The sequence below is a fragment of the Myotis yumanensis genome, unplaced genomic scaffold, assembly GCF_028538775.1.
Source record: "Myotis yumanensis isolate MYYU_CA2020_CCGP unplaced genomic scaffold, mMyoYum1.0.hap1 SCAF_6, whole genome shotgun sequence".
Lineage (NCBI taxonomy): Eukaryota > Metazoa > Chordata > Mammalia > Chiroptera > Vespertilionidae > Myotis > Myotis yumanensis.
In genome coordinates this window covers 52,592,651-52,617,779 of record NW_027223757.1, presented here as the reverse complement: position 1 = coordinate 52,617,779, position 25,129 = coordinate 52,592,651, and the positions used below count along the sequence as shown (strand labels likewise).

The 25,129-nt window shown below is 44.7% G+C and overlaps 1 pseudogene; it reads right to left on the bottom strand.

Moving 5' to 3' along the window:
* Positions 1-24,121: 24,121 nt before the first annotated feature.
* On the bottom strand, positions 24,122-24,863 carry LOC139012853 (small ribosomal subunit protein eS6 pseudogene; annotated as a pseudogene).
* Positions 24,864-25,129: the final 266 nt, after the last annotated feature.

Genomic DNA, 25,129 nt, shown 5'->3' with positions numbered 1-25,129 from the left:
TTTCACATGCACAGTACACCCGCTCCTATCCCAGGACATCCAAAAATCACATCCAATTAAAGCAGTAATTTTGAAGTCCAAGATGTCATGACCTAAATCAAGTCCACCTGTAGTTCCTCTTGTCCCAGAGGTTGATGCCCTTAAAAGACATCTGTCCTCACCTCTCCAACATACAATAGTAAGACAGTGACAGAATAACTGCAATAGGCATCCCCATTTCAAAAGGGAAAGAGTGGAAGATACCCAGCAGTCACCAGTCCATAGCAATTTTGAAATATAGCCGGGCATATGTTGCCAAGATTCCATGCTCTGGGAGCAGAGAATGTTTCTTTCTAAGAGTTCAATTTTGCTTCCCGGCAATAGCTCCCCAGATTACTTCTCTCTGATTCTCCCTGAGAGTGGCTGTCTAATCCACTGTCCTTCAAGGCCATGGCTTCACCCTCTGAGCTCGTGGCAATGCCTTCTGAGGCATACTTCCTTTTCCATTAGAATGACCCACGTGTGCAGCTGCCTGCTGTTAGGAGGACAATTCTCTGTAGGTCTTTTGCATTCTGCACATCTTGCAAGTAGAGACAGTGACTGCTTTTGCTCTGGACTATCTCTTTTTCAAAGATTTTTATATAGTGAACAGCCTTGGAATGTAGAGAGAGTGCTGCTTTCTGGATAAAGGGCACGTTCGCTTCTAGCCCTGCAAGACAGCGATGATGTCTCCCTCTGGAACACGGTCAGGCATGCTCCCTGTCCAACACAGAAGGTTCAGGCTTCCCGTCTTCAGAGTTCCTCTCCTGTGATGTCACCCACTGCATGTGCAGCCATCCAGCTCTCTTCGTATCACCCTGTGGGGATTGGGGCTCCAAGGACTAACATAAATATGCTCATATGCATGCTGTTTGCTATGCCTTAAATAATTAACTATTCTTTGCCTCTGACCCAAAAGGTTCATATCTTTTGTCAGCACCCACAAAACTGGCAGGCTAGCTTGCAGCAGGCTAAAATCTCAGCTTTGTCAGTTCTTGTGAAAGGAGATTGGGGAACCTCTTTGCAATATGAGCAATTTTAGTCCCTTTTTAGTACAAACTGGTGGTTCTCTTGAAGGTATCACAATTTTAAAATATTTGTGGGCTTGCTATGTATTAGATTATGGTTGACTCCAATCATCAAAAGTTATACCCACAATTCTTTGCAAGATAGGCCTCCTCCTACTTTGGGCAGCATGTTGGGTTACTGTAGCATGAGGCCTAAAGAGTCTCAGAAGCCCTGTTGTCCAGGTGAGATAGGGTAATAGGCGTCACCTTCATAGATCTTTCAGAAGCCCAAGCCAAGAACCTGGTAGCCATACCCCTCATTTGATTAGGCCCCAGGACAAGTTTCAAAGTTTCTGGAGTCTGTGGGTGGAAAACTATCCTGGGCTCTCTATTTCCCTTTAAATACTGCTTGCAAAGTAAGGACTTCCTTCTTCAGCTCATGTCTTTCTTGCAATATTTTATTGCATATGTCCAGAAGCACCCTGACACTTGCAGCATTCTGTCTGAAAATCTACTGAGCCAGATCAACAATTTTATTAGGTACATTTTCTATCTTCCAAATTACCATGCGCAATATTTTTTGCTAATTGGTTATTACTATGCAACATGTTGCCATTTTTCCAGCATCCAAAGACAATTTTCATCATCTTTTCAGACTTCACCAATAGTTTCCATGCCACTTTTTCAGACCCACCCACTGCCTAAAGCTAATGGCATATATTTTGAGTTTTTGTTTCAGCAGCACTTTTATTTCTAGGTATCAGTTTTTCTATCAGTTAGGCTCTTCTGCTTTATCAGCTATCTCTCGTTGAATATCAAACCAACCCCAGAAGTTAGTAATTTTATTTTTTCATAATTCGGTGTATCTGGACTCAGCCAACCTTGTGTTGTTTGGGTCTTTGCCGGCACCTCTCGCGCAGCTGTAGTCTGGCAGTTTGTCCGGAGCTGCGTGGTTTACGATAGTTTCACACGCCTGTCTGGTGGTTAGTGCTGGCCAGGAGCTCCACATGCTTTCCCACCCGGAAGGCTGGTCCAGGCCTCTTTACAGGATAGACTCAGGGCTCTGAGAGGGCAAAAGCCAAAGTTGCAAAGCATCTCACGGCCTAGGCTCCACAAATGTCATTTCTGCCACATCCTATTGATCAATGCAAGTTAGAAAGCCAACCCAGAAACAAACTCCACATTTTGATGGGAAGAATAGTAATAGCGGATGCTGTGATATACTGCCCTGACCCTTGTTTCAAGACCAAGACACTATTCCTCCATCCTCCAGAAGCATTGGCTATGGATGGCTCACAGATGAGTCACCCTTGCTCTCCCACCCCTGCCCAAGGAATTGTCGTCTGCCAAAGAGAGCTTCCTGACTCCAGGTTATACATCCCCCCCAGGGCCACTTCAGTCCACTGACTCAGACATCTCACCTCAAAAGAATGCTTCTCAAGGGTTGTTTCATATTCAGAACTTCTGAGATTGACGAAGGCCACTCTTGAGACTACATTAAAATTCAAATTCTCCCTCTACCCAATCCCATTTCCCAAAACACAATGGCTTAAAACAGCATCCATTTATATTACCCTCCATGATTCTGTGAATTGCCTGGGCAGCCGGATGATCTGGCATGGCCTCATTCACATGTTGGGCAGTTTGCAATCTGCACAGTGAGTTGCCTCGGGTCTTCACTTGCCTCTCATTCTCCACCAGGCTAGCTCAGGCTTGTTCACATTGCCGATTGGTATAGATGGAAAAGATGGCCATAAATACTTTTCTCCCTGTACCCATGTCCTTGCAATGATATGTTGCAGATCCTCCTAATTATAGATGCATGAACCAGCTCAGCTGAGACAACCCAGATCAGAACTGACCCACCGTTTTAAGTCTCTAAGCTTTGAGGTGGTTTGGTTTATAATAAAAGCTGTGTGTGTTAATGCAATGGTAAACAAAACAGAGTTTCCACACCAACCAAGAACACTTTTATTCACAAAAAATGGAGACAATATAAAAATCACAAAAAAAGAATAACCATATGTCCATAAAAATTAAATTGTTCAGATAATGATTGTATCTTCCTGATAGTTTCCAATAATATTTAATTCCCATCTATTCTCTCATATAGTAGGAATGGAAATTTTAAGAAAAAAAATTGATGAAGGAGGGGAGATGAGTGTTCAATTAAGGAAGTTATGTTCTTCAAGATTTTTTCTGCACTGTGGAAAAATATTGCAATCATTTTATTTTATTTTGTATTTTACAGAAGGGCATTTGACAATGACATGTCTAATTTACCTATTGATTTTATTTTATAACATTAATCTTGCCCTTTGGGGATGTTCTAGTCTACTTATCTCTTATTAGTGTCTTTCATCAACTTTCAAATCCATAAAATCCCTTGTAATGATCTTGCCAACTGTGAAGCTTTGTGAACAACCCATGCAGGTTTCTCTAGCCTTTGACATCATCCACCTCTACTTTGAGAGAGTAGTCTTGACTTGAGGAGGTTTTATAATTGTGATGATAAGTCTTCCTCTTCATTTGCAGAGGCTATTTTCCCCCCAAGCCCTCTTTTTCTTTGAAGCTGAGGTTCAATGAAATCATTCTTATTTTAACATGTTTAGAAGTCATTTCTGTTTTCTTTCTAACAACTTATAAGTGCCCTTTAAAGTTGTTAATATTGTGACAGGTCATATCTGTTGAGTGGAATGCGGGTCCTGCTATAAGATTAGTAGGATTTTTCCATGCACTTAATCAAGTATTTGTTGAGCATCTACCATATGTAAGACATTCTGCTAGACAATGTAGGAGTTACCAAGATGCCTTACAGAGCCCTGACCATGCAACCACACTGACTCTTCTATTTCTTCTCATACTTTGATTATGCACACATTTTATCTCTTGTGTATATTTTCTCTGTGTTGAGTGTTGCTGAGTTATGACCTTAGACATCATTAATTTTTCTTGGGCTGTGTGTCTCTGCCACTTTCATAGAGTTTTAAAATATTATCATTAAGCAGAATTTGAATTGCAAGTGTCACTTGCATTGTAACAGGATGGCAAAGTGTTGACTAGTCACCAGAGTAGCTGAGCATTGAAGTTTGGAAAGTGCATTATTCTATCCAGAGGCAGGAATATGATTACACCTCTCTGCGGGGGCTAGGAGGGGGAGTTTTGTTTTTAATTAGAAATTGTATCCTGTTTACACTACTATTTCCAAAGCTGGTGGACATTCAGCACTGAGGTAAGCTCCGGAGCTCTGGAGTTCAAACTTTAGTTCCACCCCTTGCCTCTACATGACACTCGCTTTCTAAGGCCCAGCGCCCTCATCTGTATCATGGGGGTGATCATGGAATGCCACTTAGAGAACTGCTATGGGGAGTACATAAGGTAATCCATGTAAAGCATTTAACACTGTGCCTCTGTTGGAGTGAACATTTAATAAATGGTAGCTATTATTACTATGTCTGCCTCCAGTACTGGCCTTTAATAAATGCAAGTCATTTGCTTTTTCACAGGTGTCTCTTTATAGGTTATGAACTTAGACTCATCAACTATTATTATGATGTATTTATACCTCTGATCACGAGGAAATCATGAATCACTAACCTTTGAGAATGTACATATGAAAAGAAATCAAGTAAATTGATTCCATTCCTATTGTGAGCATTGGCTAATGTTTGGTAACTGGTCACATAAGTCTTTTTTTTTTTTTTAACAATCTCAGCAATCTTTTTTTTTTTAATTGATTTTAGAAAGAGGAAGAGAGAGAGAGAAACATCGATGTGAAACATCAATCTGTTGTGTCCTGCACCAGCCCTGATCGGGAATTGAACCAGAAATCTGGTCATGTGCCCTGACCAGGAATTGAACCCACCACTTTTTGGTGTATGGGGTGATATTCTAACCAACTGAGCCACCTGGCCAGGGCCACATAAGTCTTTAACTGAATCTGAATAGTACACCAAACAAAAACATAAATAATCATTACTTGATAAATGCTATGTTATAAATGATTAGAAAAGTAACTTCCAAAGAGCTATATCATGAAATGGAAGAAAATTGCAGCATTTTTTATTTACCTACAGGTCCTTAGATACCAATCTGAAAAGACTTTCAAAATTCACATGGAAAACAAAATGATGACAATATTTAGCTGTTAGAAGTTTAGACTGAAAAGCTTTAATACAATGTACAACTCTTTAAAAAAAACATTATTGTACACCGAGATAATATCCTTATAAAATCACAACAGTAAAATTAAATGGCTAATATAAATTCCCAGAACAGCTAAAGAGAAAATGAAATGAAATAAAATTTGTGTTATTGGGTTTTCTCATTCAGAGTAAAGCTGTTTCGTTTCTGTAATATTTGGAAGCTATAAGAAAGTTTCTCACACAACTGTTTTATCATTTAAATATGCAAACTGTATCTGGAAAATCCTGAGGAGAAAGAGAAGGCAAAAGTGAGTGCACTGAGAGATAGAAACCCCTCCCAACCAAGTCTCTAATCCTGCAGTTTTGGGGAGGTTTTGGAGATTTATCTGAAATCCCTAAAGCAAGACTCGGGCAAGGCACCAAGACTTCTGTGTACAATCCCAGAGACATATCCTCTCAGAAAGCAACACAGGTGTACAAAAAAACATTATCCCCCAGCTGAGTTTGAAAAAAAGACCTGATGGTTAAAGACACTAAGAAGATTAAAGCATTAGTGTTTTTTTTTCTTTGTTTCAAAACACTGTCTTCCAGATGGTCCTTATTGAGAGTACAGTTCCTTTGCTTTGTATGTATGAGATAAGAAATTCTTAGACTCCCAGGGTGTGACCTCACAGAACATGACTTTTTCCTTCACTCCCTGGGCAAAGCTCCGGTCTGTGGCCCCCAGTGTGGACTGAAGACATGGAGCTACCTCAGAGAAGTCCCACACCAAATCCCAGGCTGTCAGGAGGAAGGGGTGCAGCACTGGGAGGGATGCTAAATACAGAGCAGTTGTCCATGACTGTCAATGGGACTCAGCCAGCAGCTACGACAAAGTTCAAGGCATGAAAAATAAACCCCATCACTACTCCCACCTAGTCGGTCATTGTTCGCTTTGCCAGTTATGTGGGCCAGAATGGAGGGGAAAGTCTGCTGTTATTTATGTCTGCATAGGACAAGGTCTGACGGCCAAGCTCTCTGTGCATTTGAGGTGGGACTTCTATCCAAGGAGGTGAGGAAGAAGGTGATTTCAGGCAGAACAAAGGACAAAAGGAAGGTTGGAGGTGGAAGGGGGCTTTTTTAAAAACTTCATCCAGTGAGAATCTAATGTAAAACAGTGAAACTGTCTATACTAATAAAAGCCTAGGTGGCCCTCGTGCCCTCACACAACGCCCTCACGCCATCACAAGATGGCCACCACAAGATGGCCACCCCAAGATGGCCGGCAGGGGAGGGCAGTTGGGGGCGACTAGGCCTGTAGGGGAGGGCAGTTAGGAGTGACCAGGCCAGCAGGGGAGGGCAGTTGGGAGTGATCAGGTTGGCAGGGGAGGGCAGTTGGGGGCAATCAGGCTGGCAGGGTAGCAGTTAGGCATCAATCATGCTGGCAGGGGAGCGGTTAGGGGGTGATCAGGCTGGCAGGCAGGCTAGTGGTTAGGAGCCAGCAGTCCTGGATTGTGAGAGGGTTCAGGCCTAAACTGGCAGTCGGACATCCCCCGAGGGGTCCCAGATTGGAGAGGGTGCAGGCTGGGTTGAGGGACCCCCCGCATGCATGAATTTCGTGCACCAGGCCTCTGGTCTATATATATAAAAGGATAATATGCTAAGTGTCCAACTGTCCGACCGGTCGCTATGACTTGCACTGACCACCAGGGGGAAGATGCTCAACGCAGGAGCTCGTGAGCTGCAGTGACTTGGCAGCAATCGTTCTGGGTAATGCACCCCGAAACCAGAGAGGAGGGAGCCTGATTCCTCATGGGGTCGCACTGTTCCACCTTTGACCATGGGTTATGTTGTTGCTGGGCCCTGAATCTGGTTTACTGCACACTTGCGTTTGCATCCCACACCCTATATGACAGCAACTTTGCAGAATGCCCTCTCACACTCCAGGACCCCTCAGAGGATGTTAGAGAGCTGGTTTCGGCCCAATCCCTGCAAGCCCAACTGAGAGACCCCCACCTGCTGGAGGGACCCTGCTCACTCCACAGACACTGGGGAGGGACCTCAGGAGTTTAGCTCCACAGCGTGTCCGGCCCATCTCGCCCAGTCCTGCCCCCATGGCCACCTTCTAATTAATTTCCTTTCAATGTGCACAAATCTGTGCACCGGGTCACTAGTAGTTGATAACACTGTATTATATAAACTTAAAAAAAAACTTCATTCAATTCAATGCTAAAATATCAGCTCCTCAAAGCAGCCTACCCCACATAGAATAGCCCCATCCATCACTCTATTCTTTGCCCTGCTTAATTTGTCTCTGTAGCATTTATCACTCACTAAAGTTGTATTATGTAGTTATCTGTCTATTGACTTATTTGTCCTTCATCAGGTCTTTATTGATTACCTACTCTGGCAGGTCTTTTCTAAGCACTGAGATTGCAGCACTGAATAAAACAGACCAAAATGCCTGCTCTTTTGGAAATTACCTCTGGTTATGAGTGAGGAGAAAGATTGGCAACGAGCAAATAAACAAGTAAGTAGAAATTCTGTCAGATAATACTAAGTGCTCTAGAGAAAGAGTAATGCAGGAAAGAAGGACAGGGGGTGGCAGCATGTAGCGAGTGACAATTTAGACAGAATCATCAGGAAAAGCCTCACTGAAAAGAAGACATTTGAACAGAGAGCTGCAGGAAGTCAGGGAGAACACCTGTGCCTACCTGTGCGGGAAGAGAACTGCAGGCAGAGGAAATAAGTGCAGAGGCCCCGAGGCAGGAATGTGCTTAGCGTATTCCAGGAGCATAAGATAAGAGACACCGGATGAGGAAGAGGAAGCAGGCAGAGTGATGGGTGATGACATCAGAGACGTACAGGCACCATGTCATACAGGGTTGTAAGCGTTTTGCCTTTAACTTTGAGTGAGATGGAAATCATTGGTGTAAGGTCACAAGATAAAATACAAGACACCAGCAAATTTGAACTTCAAATGGACGATGATTTTTTTTAATACAAGTATATCCCAACTATTGCATGGGAGATACTTATATTTAAAAAGTATTTATCGTTTATCTGAAATTCTAATTTAATTGGACATCCTGTATTTTTAGTGGCTGAATCTGGCAACGCTACATTGCACAGTTCTGAGCAGAGGAATGACATAGTCTGACCTAAGTTTTAAGTCCTGACTCAAACAGGATTGCAGTGGTTGCTGAGGTGAAAATAGACAGCAGGGCAATAGTGGAAGCAGGGGGCTCTGCAGGGCATATTGGATAATCCAAGATGAGGAGGCTTTTCCTAATCAGTGAATCAGTGAATAGATAAATAGATTAAGGTTCTTTAGCTTGACTAGAGTGTGGACAATGGTGAAATCATGTTGGAAATATCTACTGGGACCAAATCAGTGTCAGGCAAAAGATTTGTACCTCTTGTGTTAGGAAATGGGAAGCCCTTGGAGGTTTCCAAGCAGGTGAATGATATCCAGCCTGGGGTCTTGGGAGGACACTCCGGTTCCCATGGGGATGAAGAGAGAACATATTAGAGAGAGAGACCAGCTCTAGGACTGACCCATCCCTGGATTAGAGAGGCCCTGGGCCTGAAGCAGAGTGGAGCCTCCCCGACTGTTATTCATTAACTCTAGAAAGATGCTCTTTCTTACAAACAGGCCCAATGCCGAAAGTATTAAATATGTCCCCGTTCCTGCAACACAAGGAAAATGCGTGGAGAGTCACATATCTCAAGAGCTCATTGATCCAAGTAATGGGAGGATATCCCCTCCCATACACACACCCCTCCATGGAGATACACTGATGTGCACAATCCAAACGCCATCATGGCTGCCCCACAAATGCCAATATTATCTCACAGATGAATAATCAGAAATAGAGGATCTTTTATATGAAACCATTTGGTGTTTTGTCCCTAAATTCTGTTTCAAAGCCTCCATTTGAGAAGGAAGTTCTGAAGGGAGGGAGCAATCAAATGACTGCAGGACTGCCTGCTGGAGGCCATGGACGTGCCCACTGCCCGAGAGCTCCCTGTCTGTGTTCCGGCCTCGGTGAGGCTGACTAGTCTAAAGCAATTCCATCCCCCTTGTATGTGGTGGGTGAAGAGTGGAATGTGACCGGTTCATCACTTGCAAGTTAACAGGAAGTAGGGGTGGAGAGAGGTGCTGGGAGAAGTCCCCATGGTTCTCAAACAGGACTTCAGGAAGGGCCACTCTTACCTCTGATTCTGGAAAAGGCAGGGACTGGAGGTGATGAGGCCAGCTCAGAGGATGGTGGAATGGAGAAGGAAAGACCTGGTCCTTGGCAACATGGCTGAGCCAACAGCCCTGAAGCCTGTCCTGTCTGTGCACTCCCCGCTGTATGAAATACTAACTGCCCTTGTGGTTTATGCCTGGGCCAGAAGGTCTAGATGCTGCCAACCATGTCTCCATTGCTAGACCTACTTTGAGCCCCGCAGATCTCAGATACTAACTGTCACCTTAGATACACCAAACCCTGACTGACTCATTTCCAACCCTGTGCCCAGGGCATTCCCATGTGAGAGCAGATGGCCCACTCTCCACATCGAGGAGCTCTCCCTCCTCACCTCTCCCCACCTACCTCTCTTACTCTGCCCCAGAAGATGGGAAATGATCTATCTGACTGGAGTTTGGGAAGGAAAAGTGAGTCTTCTTGGCTCAGCCTCTTCTCTCCGTCTGGAGACACCATCTCTGCCCCTCCAATGTGCCAACCCCCGAGGAGGTGGGTAAGTCTAATTCAGAAATGAAGTATTAGCAAGCCCACGTGGCTGCAGCTTTAAAGTCACCTCTCCAGCCTTGCTGTGTCAGTAACAAACGCAGCATTTTAATGCACAGTTGTATGGGTCCAGCATCCTCTCGCCATTGGCTCTAAGCTCAGAAAATAAAGAAAGGGCTGTTATTTCACCCCTTTGTATTAATTAGGATGAAGAATAAATTGCTGTAACAAAGTGGCCTAATAAGATGTGGCTTAAATAAAACAGAGGTGATTTCTCTCACACATAAGAGAGGTGGCCACTCTAGACTTGCAACAGGTTATGCTTCACACACTCATTTGGGGACCCAGGTCCTTCCACCTTCTGGCTCTGCCATTTCCAGTGTTTGTCTCACAGGCATGGTGGAAGTTGGGTTGTTGCCATATCCATATCCAGTCAATAAGAAGGAAGAAGAGAGGATGGAGGAACAAGCACCCAATCCAGAGATGGCACACGTCACTCCCACTCACCTCCAAACCCAGTCCCAGGGCCACCGCTGACTACAAGGGCAAAGTGTATCTCTAGCTTGGTGGCTCTTTTCCCTTAACCTCTCATTTCTATGGATGATTCGCTGTTTCCAGGATTTACTGTCTCCTTCACTAAGATAAAATATTAAAATCCACTTAACTACACAAAGCTGGGCTGTAATTGAACATGGGTGAAGATCATGGTCCTTCTTGGACAATGGAATTCCCAGGAAGCAGCTCCTTCCTATTGATGCGTCTCACCCGTGCTTTATGGAGCTTCCCCTGCCCATTCTAGGAGGTGAAGGGGCTAAGCCTTCTCCACCCAGCAGCTGTGATTGGGAGCCATGTGCACAGAAGGTGCTTAATAGTTTGACCGATGAGTGAATAAACAGGTGGATGTGTGGGTCAGTGGATGGAAGGATGGAACCAGTCCTCTTCACGGTCTCATGCTGTCTCCTGTGGGCTATGCCAGATCACTACACTTCCAAAGTGGGCAGTCCCTGGGCAGGAACATTCTGAGGCATGGCCATCAAGAGCTGGCAAAAGCTGCCATGGAGAAAACATGACAGAGAAACTTAAAAGAAAAAATTTCTTGTTCTTTGGTTTCTTTGTTGTAGTGAATCTTGTAAAGATGACATTGGCCACTTTCTCTCCAAAATCTAAAAATATATATATTTTTTAAAATTTCTTCTCTGAAGTTTCTGCTGCCTGGTGTTGGCTATTTCTCTGGGATTTAACTCAGGAAAGTACAGGAACAAAGGTCTGTGTGTGCTTCTGGCTATAGGGTGTGTCTGTCTGCCAGCACAGGCCCTGAGGAGGGGCTGGTCTACGGCTCTGCTGGTGCTTGGGGGCTACAGCCTTGATTATGGGGGCCTGTCAGTGGCAGCTGCTGAGAGAGCAGGAACAATCCATAGATTGCTCAACAAGGGCAGGCCAAGGTGCTCTCTCATAGCATCCTGAGCTTCACTAATAAATACTATGCCCCAGGTTCCCCTCAGGTACCAATCTATGTAGAGTTGTTTTGAATAAAATAAATAAATAAGTAAAAAGACATTTCAGGTAACTCAATGGTATCACATAAATGAGAAATTATACTTACTAAGTATACTGGTTAATAATGCGGATTTTTTTCAATAGATGCAGTTACACATATGTTGATATATATGCAATTTGATATGTGTGCTATTTTGTTGTATTGACAACAAGCTTCAAAACTTCATATGTCACATTTTCTGAAGGTGTTAACATCATAGATATTTTTACGCTTAAAAATGTCGAATTTCGTGCCAAAAAAAGAGCATTTGGGGGAAGTTTTAATTCATTACTTTATTTTGAAGAAAAGTGCTGCTGAAAGTTATCGTATACTTCGGGAAGCTTATGGTAAACATGCTCCACCTCAAGATACTTGTGAACGCTGGTTTAAATGCCTTAAAAGTGATGATTTCAATGTGAAAGACAAGGAACATCCAGGTCAACCGAAAAAGTTTGAAGACCAACAATTACAAGCATTATTGGATGAAGATGCGTGTCAAACTCAAAAACAACTTGCAGAAAAATTAAACTTTGCTCAGCAAACAATTTCCGATCGTTTACAAGCAATGGGAAAGATTTTAAAGGAAGGAAAATGGGTACTACATCAACTGAATGAAAGACAAATGGAAAACCGAAAAGTCATCAGTAAAATATTGCTTCAATGGCACGAAAGAAAGTCTTTTTTGCATCAAATTGTGTCTGGCATGAAAAGTGGATTTATTTTGAGAATCCCAAACACACAAAATCATGGATTGATCCAGGTCCACCATCAACATCGACTGCAAGGCCAAGTCGCTTTGGAAAGAAGACAATGCTCTGCGTTTGGTGGATCAGGAAGTTGTGGTATATTATGAGCTTCTAAAACCACAGCAGCTCTACTCTCCATCCCGCCTGCATCCCACCTTCATCCACACCTGCACATGGTTCCTAAGCTCTTGGCACTATGGCTGCTGGTATTTCAGCCCTAAGCACCGTTTATGACAGGGGCCATAGTGAGACTAGATTAGATTGGACTCTCTGCCTTTGGCCAGGTGCTCCAGTACAACAGAGAGAGACTGCCAAACAGTAATAGAGATATCCCACTCTACCTTATGCTGCATTCATGAATGCTTCACCACTTCCCTCCCGCAGCAGACTGTGAGCCTTAAGGGCAGGGGCTCCTTTTCACTTTTGTACCTCCAGCATCTAACACAATAGCTCTCTGATTGTTGGGTGACCATAAACTGTTGCATTGAGCCCAGGAAACTTTGAGTGTGAGAAGGGTTTCTACCTCAATGGGGTACTAAACCAGGACTATCCTGACCAGTATGAGTCATGGGAACTCTATCTATAGTAGACTCTCAAATGTTGGTTGGATGAATAAAATCTCCGTGCCCTGGTTCCATGGAAAAACTAATGATCTTGACACAGCGAGCACTCTGTAAATATCTGTTGAATTGAATTAACACACCTTGTTAAATTGCTCATCTAGTTGAGGCCAAGGATGTTGTTGTGCAATGCCACGGCTGACCAGGATCTGATACAATGATCAGCTACTCCCTACCCTGGCCCCAACCAATCAGTAGAGCCCACAACCCCAACTCCTTTAGCCACTATGGTTAATAATATTTCCCCTATATAACCCTTCCCCTGGAAGCCAACAGGGAGTCAGTTCTAGAACACTAGCTCATCTGTGACTCCAGGCGTGGCATCATTTCCTCAATTAATAAACCCTTACTTTCTTGGCTGCAAAAATAAAAGATTGTGTTGCAGGTTGAGTTGTATCCTCTAAAAAGATATGTTCAAGTACCAACTCCTGCAGCTGTGAATGTGATCTTATTTGGAAATAGGTTCTTTCAAAATGTAACCAAATTAAGAGGTGGTCATGCTTGACTAGTGTGGGTTCTGAGCCAATGGTTTATATGAGAAGAAGGAAAACTGAACACAGACACACAGGGGCAATGCTACATGAAGACAGAGGCAGAGATTAGAATGATGTGCCTATAAGCCAAAGAATGCAGGCAACCACCAGGATTTAGGAGAGGGGCATTACACAGAGTCTTCCTTAGAACCTCCGGGAGGAACCAACACTGCGGACATCTTATTTTGTTTTGTTTTTTTCTAGCTTCCAGAATTGTGAAAGAGCAATTTCCGTTGTTTTAAGCCACCCAGTTTGTGGCAATTTTTTAAGCAGCCCTAGGAAACTAATACAGATGGAACATGTTCATTGTGAATGAGAATAAAAATGACAGTACAAACATAACCTGGCAAACTCAGTTCTTCGCCACCTACCTCTCTAGCCTCCTTTCCAACCATACTCCTCTGGGTATCTTCTCCTCCAGCCACGCGGACTTGCTCACCCTTTCAAAGTCATGCTTTTTATTTTCTAAATCTGTGCCTTTGCACATGCTGTTCTCTCTGTACTTGTCTTTCAACCCCCAATTTAGTAGTTAACTCCTCTAGAAGACAACTAAGCCTCTCGGGAAGATTTAAAGACTCCCTTCTTTGAAGTCCTACAGAATGTCCTTATCTCTCCCTATTTAGCATTATAACCTCTATTCTTATCTATTTACCCCTTTGTTGTTGAGCACATCCAGGAGCTGTGCCCAACTCCTCTCTGAATCCATGGTGCCTAACAAAGTGCTTGGCACACAATAGGGACAACATAAGAATTCAATGATAGATTGGAAAAAAATCATTGTATGGAGCAGTAAGAGTTTAATAGCTAGAGAGTGAAGAGTGTTATATATATATGTGTGTGTGTGTGTGTGTGTGTGTGTGTTGATTTTTTTAGAGGGAGAGAGAGAGAAAAAATCAATGTGAGAAAGAAATAGTGATTGGGGAGCCTGCAACCTGGGCATATGCCCTGACCAGAAATCGAACCAGCGACTTTTTGGTGCACGGGATAATGCTCAACCAACTGAGCTATACCAGCCGGGGCAAGAATGTGTCACTTGGGAAAACATATTTGCCAACGTCATATCTGATAAGGGCTTAATCTCCAAAATTTATAAGGAACTCATACAACTTAACAAAAAGAAGATAAACAATCCAATCAAAAAATGGGCAAAGGATCTAAATAGACACCTTTCAAAAGAGGACATTCAGAAAGCCAAGAGACATATGAAAACATGCTCAAAGTCACTAATCATCCGAGAGATGCAAATCAAAACAACAATGAGGTACCATCTCACACCTGTCAGAATGGCCATCATCAACAAATCAACAAACGACAAGTGCTGGAGAGGATGTGGAGAAAAAGGAACACTTGTGCACTGCTGGTGGGAATGCAGACTGGTGCAGCCACTATGGAAGGCAGTATGGAGGTTCCTCAAAAAATTGGAAATGGAACTCCCATTTGACCCTGTGATCCCACTACTAGGAATATATCCCAAGAAACCAGAAACACCTATCAGAAAGGATATATGTAACCAGATGTTCATAGCAGCACAATTCACCATAGCTAAGATCTGGAAACAGCCTAAGTGCCCATCAGTAGATGAATGGATTAGAAAACTGTGGTACATCTACACGATGGAATACTATGCTGCTGTTAAAAAGAAGGAACTCCTACCATTTGCAACATCATGGATGGAACTGGAGAGCATTATGCTAAGTGAAACAAGCCAGTCAATGAAGGAAAAATACCACATGATCTCACTCATTCATGGATAATAAAGACCATTACAAACTTTTGAACAATAATAGATACAGAGGCAGAGCTGCCTCAAACTGATTGTCAAACTGCAGTGGGAAGGCCAGAGAGAGTTGGGGGGCAGGAGGGAGGGGAGCAAGAGATCAACCGAAGGACTTGTATGCATGCATATAAGCATAACTAATGGACATAAGACACTGGGGGGTAAGGGAGGGTAGGGGTTTGTCAAGGGCGGGGGGGAAAAAAGGACACTTATGTAATACCCTTTGTAATACTTTAAGCGAAAAATAAAAAAAAATAAAAAAAAAAAGAATGTGTCACTTTTGGGGAGAAGATAAGGTTAGCAAGATAGGTTGGATCCAGATTGGGAAGTGTCTGAGAAGCCATGAAGAGAAGTTTAGACCTTGTCCTGAAGATTTCTAAGTGCCTGTGAAAGTTTATTGTCTATAGTGTGAAAGAATATGTGCTGTGGAGCAATGGTTCCTAGTAGTATAGAAGCTGTGTAGCTATCCAAGAGCTTTGTTGGGAGGCATTTTCCCATTGAGGTGAGAGATAGCAAGTAAATGAACTAGGACAGAGATGGTTGAGATGGCCTTAAGAGATGTATGGGAGATATAATCAGGAGTCTTCACAGCTAACTCATTGGGCAAAGCAGTGGAGTAAAGGAACTGAGGAGAACCCTAACGTTTTCAGCCTATGAACATGATAGGCAATAGTGCCATAATCATGAGAGGGACACTCAGGAGAAAAGCATTTTTGGTGGCAGGACTGGAGGTGTCTGAAGAGTGATTTCTGTTCTGGATATACCTGGAGATTCCCAGCAGACCATTGTGTAATGGGATCTGCTTGTGTGAGAGAATAGCTGTTTGGAGATACAGCTGCGGAAGGGATCCAGGGACAGGTAGAGGGTGGTCATAGGAGTGGATGAGGTCCTCCAAGGCGAGGGTACACTTCAAAGGCACACGGGCTGTCTCCCGACCACTAGAGAACATCAGCAGCAGGCGTGAGACTTCGGAAAGGCACTTGGTAGATCTCCTTCCTCTGAAACGGCAGTGAGGCTGCCCGTGTCTCTGCAGCTGTCTGTCCTCAGAGCCCTCTGGACTACCTCAGGGGCAGCTCACCTACGGGGAATAACTCTTTCCGTCTGGCATCTCTCAAAATTGTTTGTCTCTTTACTATTAATATTCAGGCGCAAAAACTCTGGTTCACAAGCTTGGGTTTAATGTGATGAAAATCCATATTCATCTTGAACAGGCTGTTTCAGGTAACAGATATTTATTTGATCAGACTCCATCATGCTCTCGGCTCTATCCCTGCATACAAGAACAAAGGCTCTTCCCAAGGTTTGGTGGGGTTTTTTCCCCCATTCTTTTTCTATGTACTTTTTATTGAATGTATTGGGGTGACATTGGTTAATAAAACCATAGGAGTTTCAAGCACACAACTCTATAACACATCATCTGCATACTGCATCATGAATCTGTTTTCATTTTGGTTTTTTGCTTAATCCCTCACCTTTTTCACCTAGCCCCCAAGTCCCCTCCCCTCTGACAGCTGTCAGTCTGTTCTCAGTATCTATGAGTCTGTTTCTATGTGATTTGTTCGTTTATTTTGTTCCTTAGATTCCACCTATGCGTGAGATCATATGGTATCTGTCTTTCTCTGAGTGGCTTACTTCACTTAGCATAAGGTTTTGAAGACCATTGTTCAGGTCCTTCAGTCCCCAGAACATAGTAACCACAAGAAGAGACAAATTAAAAATTAATGAATGTTCTGTACTAAATGTCTTTTAGTCAAGGATATTTACGTAGATGGAAGAGCAAGAGAGGAGGGGAAGATTTTGTTGCTAACATTTTTCTTTATAATTATTAGATGGGGCAAATTGGTGAAGAAAGTGGGGGGTTGGGTGTGGAGAGGGGGGGCAACTGAGACAAAAATAAAGGCCTGCATTCAGAAAGCAAGTCGTGCAGGATGAGGATGTGCAGACAAATGGGCACTTCGTCGCATGGTAGGCAGTACACAGTGAAGTCTGGAGTACTTCAGGGTGAGGAGCAATAACACATCTACCTGAGGCAGGTTCACCCAGAGCCTGGCCAGTCCTGACTTGAATAATGAGGCTGTCTGGACCAGCCAGAGGGCAGTAGCAGAGACTTACGTAACAAAACCAAAAAGTCTTGGGCTTATCTATCATCCATAAAAAAAAAAAAGAGGCTTCCTATACATTGAAATTTCGTTGTGGCCATGGGGTAGTTTTCTGCAGCTGCTGTGTTGTGTTTACCACCAAAGAAAATGTGTGTTTCCTAGTGAGAAGTGAATTAACATGCCAATAGTCAAATAAAGCCACCACCCCCACTTTGAATACACATAAACACATTTGCTGAACCCTGAAAGGAAACAAACTAATTTTTTAATGACCTACAAGATCAACAGATCTTTCCTAGTGAATTAGAAGCAGATCTACCTATTTTCCAAAACTACTGAATTATCATAAACCCTAACTATGGAGACGCTTTCCAAAGCAAGCCCGAAGCAAACCAAGATTGCATTTGGTTCAAGTCGTGCTTCAGAAAATATACTACTATGCTATTTTAAGGAGATAACTAAAACGTTGTGGATTAAGTCCATATAGAAAGCAGCATATACATATCTAGAATGAGGAATCGGTTTGGTGTTAAAACATATTATGTGTGAAACAGACTGGCTGTTGGCAAGTTAGATCAGTTGATTGAGTTTACAGAGCAGCAGAACCAAGATCAGGGTTGTGATGGCCGCATGGGCCAACTGGTCACTGTTCTGTCTGGGACCATGAGCCAAAGAACCACCAAGAGACCATCTCCCACGAGCGGAGCTGACATGAGTGCCCTTTTTCAAAGGACATAATCCATTCCGACGTACAGAGGCTGCTGGCTTCCCCAATACCGTGGGTTGTGACACTCACTGTTCATTACAATCACTCAGGGGAGCTTTTTAAATCTACAGACACTCATCCTCACCCAGAGACTCCGATCCAGTGGCTGGAGGGGGTTGTGCATCCCCAGTGTCTGTGTTTATGAACCCTCTCCAGGTGCTTCCAATGGGCAGTCACCACAAGACCCTGGCCTTCGCCTGTCCTAGCTCGAGGATGAGTCCCCTTCCCTTCCATTCACCTTTCTTCCTGGGTCAGGGAACACACGAATACCCCTCTCCACCAACTGTCTGCAGATGGTGACAGCTAATCACGCTGTAAGCTACGAGAGTCGGTGACTGTCTCTAAGTGAGGTGTGATGCAATCTGATTTGTACTTTAGGAACACAACCATGTAGACAGGACAGCAGAAGGACTGATGAGGGAAAGCCTCGGGGTCAGGAGACCAGTTGGACACCTGAGCAATGTCAGCTATCAAGGTCATGAGGGAAGGGGACCAGGGATTGGAGGATATGAAAGTCTGACAATATGGTTCAGACTGAACCAACACAAATTTGTTCACTGGGTCAGGGAGGGCAAAGGAAAGGAAGAAATGCAGACAGAGGATAAAGATACAAGATGGGGAAATGAAATTAAGAGTGACAAAATTAACTAAAAAGAAGACCAGCTGACTTGGGGAAGTAGACAGAGCTTCCATCTGCCTGGAGTGCTTGCCCTCCTTTCTCACCCCTGACCCTGGAAGGGTTCCACAGAGCTGACACTAGACCAGGTACAATGGGCTTGTGTTGCAATCTTTTCTGTTTATTTCTAGACTCTGAGTTGCTAAAGGGGAGGGGCTGGTATTGTTCTTCTTTTTCCTTAGTCTCAGCCCCTAGCGCATAAGCACAAAATAGGCACACAGCACATTTTTGCTGAAAGGATGAGTGACATAATGGAATTGGGAACAGCCTCACTGGAAATCTCACTGCTACAAAGTCAGCTTTATGACAAAGACTGTTGTTTCACATGAAAAGCAGTCAAAATGCCTTATTTGCCTGGACTCAAAGGGCTCACATGAGATGCTTATTCCAGTGACATCCTTGGGGAGGAAGTGTTTCTGAGGAAAACGTTTTAGGCGTGAGGCATCTCAGGTTTGGGTGCAGCAGGTGCTTCCCAGGGTGGGCAGGCTCTGACAAAAGCCATTATCCATGGTAGGTGCCTTCTTTCAGAATGTGGGAGAGGATGCCGAGAATGGGGGGCTGAGAGCGAAGCCTGTGTGTGTCCTTGTCATGGACACGGCGGGAGTGGGGGTGACAGAGTTCATGGAGGAGCCTGAAGTGAACTCCACCAGCATAACCTAGGGAATGGGGGGGAAATGCCACTCCGCTCAACGACAGAGAAAACGCTTTGAATGGGATGCATGATGCAATAGCTACAGGGGCCAGGCAGTTACTTCCAGATTGCTTTTCAGATCTCCCTGCAACATCCTGAATACGATTAATTAGCAAGTGGTTATCAGACAGCTGCCTGCCGTATGCCTACCAGACAGGAATCCACCAGTGTGCAACCTGAGGGGTAACCCAGACCAGGGTGTGTCTAACCTCAATGTGCCTCAGGCTGTGTGTGACCAAATGCTTCGTCCCTACCTCTCCATACAGATGTTTTCTAGGTGGTTTGATCTCTCCTGTACCAAGAAATTAATCATGTCAGCTACAGTTATATTTTCCACATAAAATCTCCCTGTGCGATTTTATATTGTGAGCCGTCTCCACCTCACCCCACTCTCAACCCACTCCAATGTTTGAGGGGGATGGTGGGAGTGAATTGCCAGTTAGAAAGATGATACCCAGCTGTCCTTGTCGGCAGTGCTTGCAGGCTTCATTTTCACATTTCTCTTTGGCTCGAAGTGTTAACTCCCAGTGTTCAGGAGTTGAGGGTGGTTTTTCCTTTCCATATCCATGAGATTCAGTATAAATGTGTCCCTGCCCTGCAGGTTTGCGTCTTCCGATTCTTATTTCCTTCCTAGCAGAAGGCAGCGCGATTCTGTGCTGGGCAGTGTCTGTGGGCGCTGCTGTTGACAGCTGGATGGTGGGGGCAGGGACTGAACAGAAGGAAAAGGGGAAGAAGCAGCCAATAAGAAAAAGGACTCTTGAGGCAAAAGGGAGTTGTTTTGGAAAGAACTCACTGCCTCCTGTTGTCTGCCATGAGCTTTGGTTTTCAGTGTCTTGAACTCAGTTACCTCCTTATTTATTAAGTTCTCTGAGGCCGAATCAGCTATAAAATTGCCGGGTACATGTGTAAGCATTCTACCTGCAAAGCCTCCTCATGGAAATGAAGCCATTACCAGAAAGCTCAATTAAAACTGAAAGGATGGATTTAAGCTCTGAGACGGGAATCCTATATAATAAAGAGGGAATATACAAATTGACCATCAGTCCACCACAAAGATGGCAGCGCCCACAGCGGCGGGGGGGGGGGGGGGGGGGGGGGGAGGGGAGGATGGTTCCATAACACAAGATGGCTGCACTCAGGCTGTGCTCCCCTGCCCAGCGGGGCTTGACGGGGTACCTCAGGATGTGCCCCCACCCTGGCACAGGGCCAGGGGACCTGAGGCCACACCCCCACCTGGCAGGGCTTGACAGGAGACATCAGGCCTTGTCCCCTGCCCAGAGGGGCTTTACGGGGAACCTAAGGCTGCTCCCCCCACCCAGCGGGGCTTGACAGGGGACCTCAAGGTGCACCCCCCACCCTGGCCCAGACTGGGGGACCTCAGGCCACGCCCCCCACCTGGCTGGGCTTGACAAGGATGGGACCAGCCGGGTCTGGATCTAGCCCAATGCGGGTGGGGCCAGCCAGGTCTGGGTCTCACACGATTTCGAGGCGCACGTGGGTGGGCAGGGACTTGACTCTGGGTCCGGTGGTGCGCCCCAGACTTTGACAGGAGGAAGATTTTCATATACATTTTACTAATTTTCTTTCATCTCTGACACTTCTATTATAAAGGGCAAATAGCAATATTAAAATATTGCCTCTAATTAATCCTCTTTTAATGTGCACAAATTTCCTGCACCGGGCCACTAGTATTAACTATAAATGTCCAGAGCCGTGCCCTCTATCCTGCCTGAAAGAGTTCTGGGCTTTTTCTACCTGCATCACAGAGGCTGTGGGGGAGGAACCTCAATGCCCGGTTAGTGTTGCTACAGAAAGATCAGAGAATAGATATGTTACATGAAGAGCAAGGAGCAAGGGACCTGCTCCCACCCCCTGGTTAGGAGAGGGGAGGAGAGAGAAGGGAGGGGTTGCTGCATGGGGGATGGAGAAGAAGAGAATTTTTAAAAATTCTCTCTACATGCCCTAACTGGTTTGGCTCAGTGGATAGAGCGTCGGCCTGTGGACTCAAGGGTCCCAGGTTCGATTCCGGTCAAGGGCATGTACCTTGGTTGCAGGCACATACCCAGTGGGGAGTGTGCAGGAGGCAGCTGATCGATGTTTCTCTCTCATCGATGTTTCTAACTCTCTATCCTTCTCCCTTCCTCTCTGTAAAAAAATCAATAAAATATATTTTTAAAAATTCTCTGTACATTTTTAAAAAAATATATCTTTATTGATTTCAGAGAGGAAGGGAGAGGGAGAGAGAGATAGAAACATCAATGATGAAAATGAACAATTGTTCTGCTGCCTCCTGCACAGCCCCTGCTGGGGATCGAGCCTGCAACCTAGGCATGTGCACTTGACTGGAATTGAACCTGGGACACTTCAGTCCACAGGGGGAAGCTCTATCCACTGAGTCAAACCAGCCAGGGCTCTCTGTACATTTTGACTAAAATCTGTCTTCAGATTTTTCTCAATAAACTGTAATGAAGACTCAAGTTACTTTTAAGTATTTGGGGTAATAAATAGATTTTTATTTTGAATGTGATCATGCGGAGGAAGGGCCCTGTAGCAGCTCATCTTTATGTGGGTTACAGGTATGTCAACATCACTGTATAAACTAAGTGTGAGAAAGAGCTGGCAAGGAGTGTGGACCTGGTTGGAGAGGGGTGTTCAGGAGAAAAACAAGTAGGGGAAGGAAAACTCTCATAATAGTATGAAGAAATCAGGCTCAAGTTGTCCATCAGACTGTCCTCAAATACTAACCTCTGTCACTTATGGAGCAATAACAATCATGAATGAACCCCAAGACCTCCGATCTCCCCTCAGTAAAACAACCTCCTCTTGTTAAATGTTGATTCCTGGTTTTCTCTATGACCCCTTCCCACCCCCAGGCACGTTCCAGTGGGAGACACCATGCCAATGAGGGCAGGGCTCATCTGCTGGAGAGGCTGCTGACCACACTTTACAGGGCATTAGGGGACTCCTTTTGGCAGTTTATCTGGATGAATCCACTGTCTTGGGGGCTAAAGGAAACCTATGAAAGAACAACCCTCCTTCCTCGGGGTGTATTGAAATCATTAACAAATTACCGTAGGTGAGACGTTATGTTAGAGCAGAAAGAAGTGAGTAGACCCCAAATATCACCATTCAGGGTATTTGAGGAAAGAACTGTTGAGAGATGTTGGGAAGGAGGCAGAGATGCTCCCAGCCTTTACTCTACAGCTCCAACTTCCCAGCTATGAAAACAGCACAGCTGGGCCTGTTTCCAGGCCCATGGGGACCAAAGAGTCTGCCCTATCCCCCACTCTGTGGTAGGCAGTTACACAGACATGAGCAGAGCAAGGACACTGGGCCACGTATAGAAGGTCACCAGGGCAGAAAGCCCAGGTGCCTAGCAACTGGGAAAACAAGAACCTTGCCCCCAGCATAACCTTTCCTTCCCTAGCATATTGCTGCTCAAGCGGTTTAGACCCCCTGAGAGGGGGAAGGAACAGGGGGACTGGAGAATAACCCTGAAAAGCATTAGCCCCCAGGATAATGAGCTTCTGATCTGCATCAAATACATCTAGGACTCACTTGTGTTTCAGCTCCAGACCCAGAAAAGCAGCAAAACCAGACAAGTGACACCATGGCTGCCTCAAGACCAGCGGCATTAGACCAGCTGACTAATGACCCCCAGCCCTGGCTCTGACCAGTCAATAGAGACCATGACCCTGAAAAGACACACCTGGAAAGCTGATCAATATTCTATTGAGATCCTCCCCTGAGACCTCCCCTAAAAGCCCCTCAAGGAGGACCCAGTGCACTCCCTTTCTGGAGCTTGCCAGCACCTTCCCCAGGAGTTGCCATAGCTTCCTCTCTCCTAAACAAGGGCCCTTCTTTTACCCTTGTAACTTGTTTCATGTCTTCTACCTCTGTGACTTTCTAAATAAACTTTCTCTTACAGTTTGAGTCTTGGCTATGAATTCTTTCTTAGACAGAACTCAAGTACCGAGGTTGCTGAACCAGAGTCCGGTCTGACTCCATGGTCTAACACCTGGTGCCATTCTTGCCACTTTCAACAACCCCACACACACCTCACCCCAACCATACACACCCCAGGCAGAGGGGTTGGCCCAGAACATGCAGGCTCCAACTCTCAGCCCCCACCCCCGGCTTCCTCAAGAAAGAGGTGGGAACTCTTCTACTCTATGGCATGTCATTTTAGTGAAAACAGCCACAGCAATCCTACCCCACACTAATCTCATCTCCACGAATGGCCCAGGGAGCCTTGAATGTTCCCTGAGGTCCAGGGTCAAGTTTTAGTGCCCAGTATTTAAAATTGTATGCTCCACGACCTCTGTTAAACTCGGCGAAATATATACAGAGATAGAAGATTAGAAATATAATCCATGTCTACATTAGAGCTATTCTTACTTTCTCCATCAAATAAAACATTTCTGTTTTCCCAATTTTCAGCCATAATCATTTGTAACTTTTAGGATCAGAAAACTTCTCTTTTAGTTGTGAAAATAATTACAAGTTACAAGTCCTTGCTCTGCCCCTGATTACCCAGGGGCAATAACCCCATAAGCCTTGGTTTTCTCATCTATAAAATGAGAAGGCTGTGTGTGTAACTTTTGAGCTAAGGTCCATTCAGCACCCATATTCTGTGAGAAATTCGATTATCAGTTAAACTAACTTAGCCACAAGAGACTATAAACCTTACAAACTTTTAGGGGTCCTGATTATATTTGTATCTAACTTGACAGGAAAAATAATTAAACTTGGCTTGACAAGAGAAAATCATTTTTTTAATATATTTGCTCTCCTTTAGTTGTTAGTTACAAAATCTCGTTTTTTACTGGACTCAGAGGTAGAGGCTCTCAGAGAGGACAGTCTACGTCTCTTCACAATCTGTGCCTGGTGTTTTTCTTTGCCTCCTTCATTCTCTTAGCCAAAGGTTCAGCATATTCTGCGGCCTCTTCCTTGTTTTTGTTAGTATGTTGTTTCTTCAGAGCAATACGCCTGCATTTGTGTTGCAGGACACGTGGAGTAACAGGATGCTGGGTGCTCTGGTGCTAGGTTTCTTACCTCCTTTGTTTAGAGGCTTTCTCATCACATATTTGCAGACATCATCTTCTTTAGAGAGACTGAAGAGTTTGCAGGTTCTGCTGGCTCCTTTGGGCCCCAGGCAACGAGGCACAGTGGTATCAGTGAGACCAGGAATATCTTTCTCCCCTTTTTTTACAATGACCACATTGAGAACACTGAGATTGGCATCCACAATGCAACTCTGAACAGATTTGCGTTTTCTCTCTTCAGTTCTCCTTGGTCTGTAGCAGGTGTGCCATGGGTCAAGACATGGGTCAAGACACCCTGTTTCATGGGGAAACCTTGTTTGTCGTTCCCACCAAGTGATTTGAACTACATAACCCTTCCATTCTTCACCCAGATTCTCAGCAGCAACTTCTGAGGCCATACGCTTCTCATTAAAGGTATGAAATTTGTGTTCATCACCCACTTCAATTAGTTTCTGGCAGCCAGTGCCTGGGAAAGAGATGTTGAGTTTCATCCTGAAGCAGCCGACAGCCTCTGAGGTGCCATGAAAAAGAGCAAGAAAATAATTTTATGTACAAACTAGAGGCCCTGTGCATGAAACTCATCCACTGGGGGGCAGGGTAGGGGGGTCTTTCAGCCCAGCCTGTGCCCTCTCACAGTTCAGGAGCCCCGTGATTGATTGCCTTAAAGAGGTAGGCCCCGCCCACCCAGCCAGAGCTCCAGGATGGATCACCCCTACAGAGAGAGGCCCTGCCCACCTGCCACAGCCCACTAGTCAGT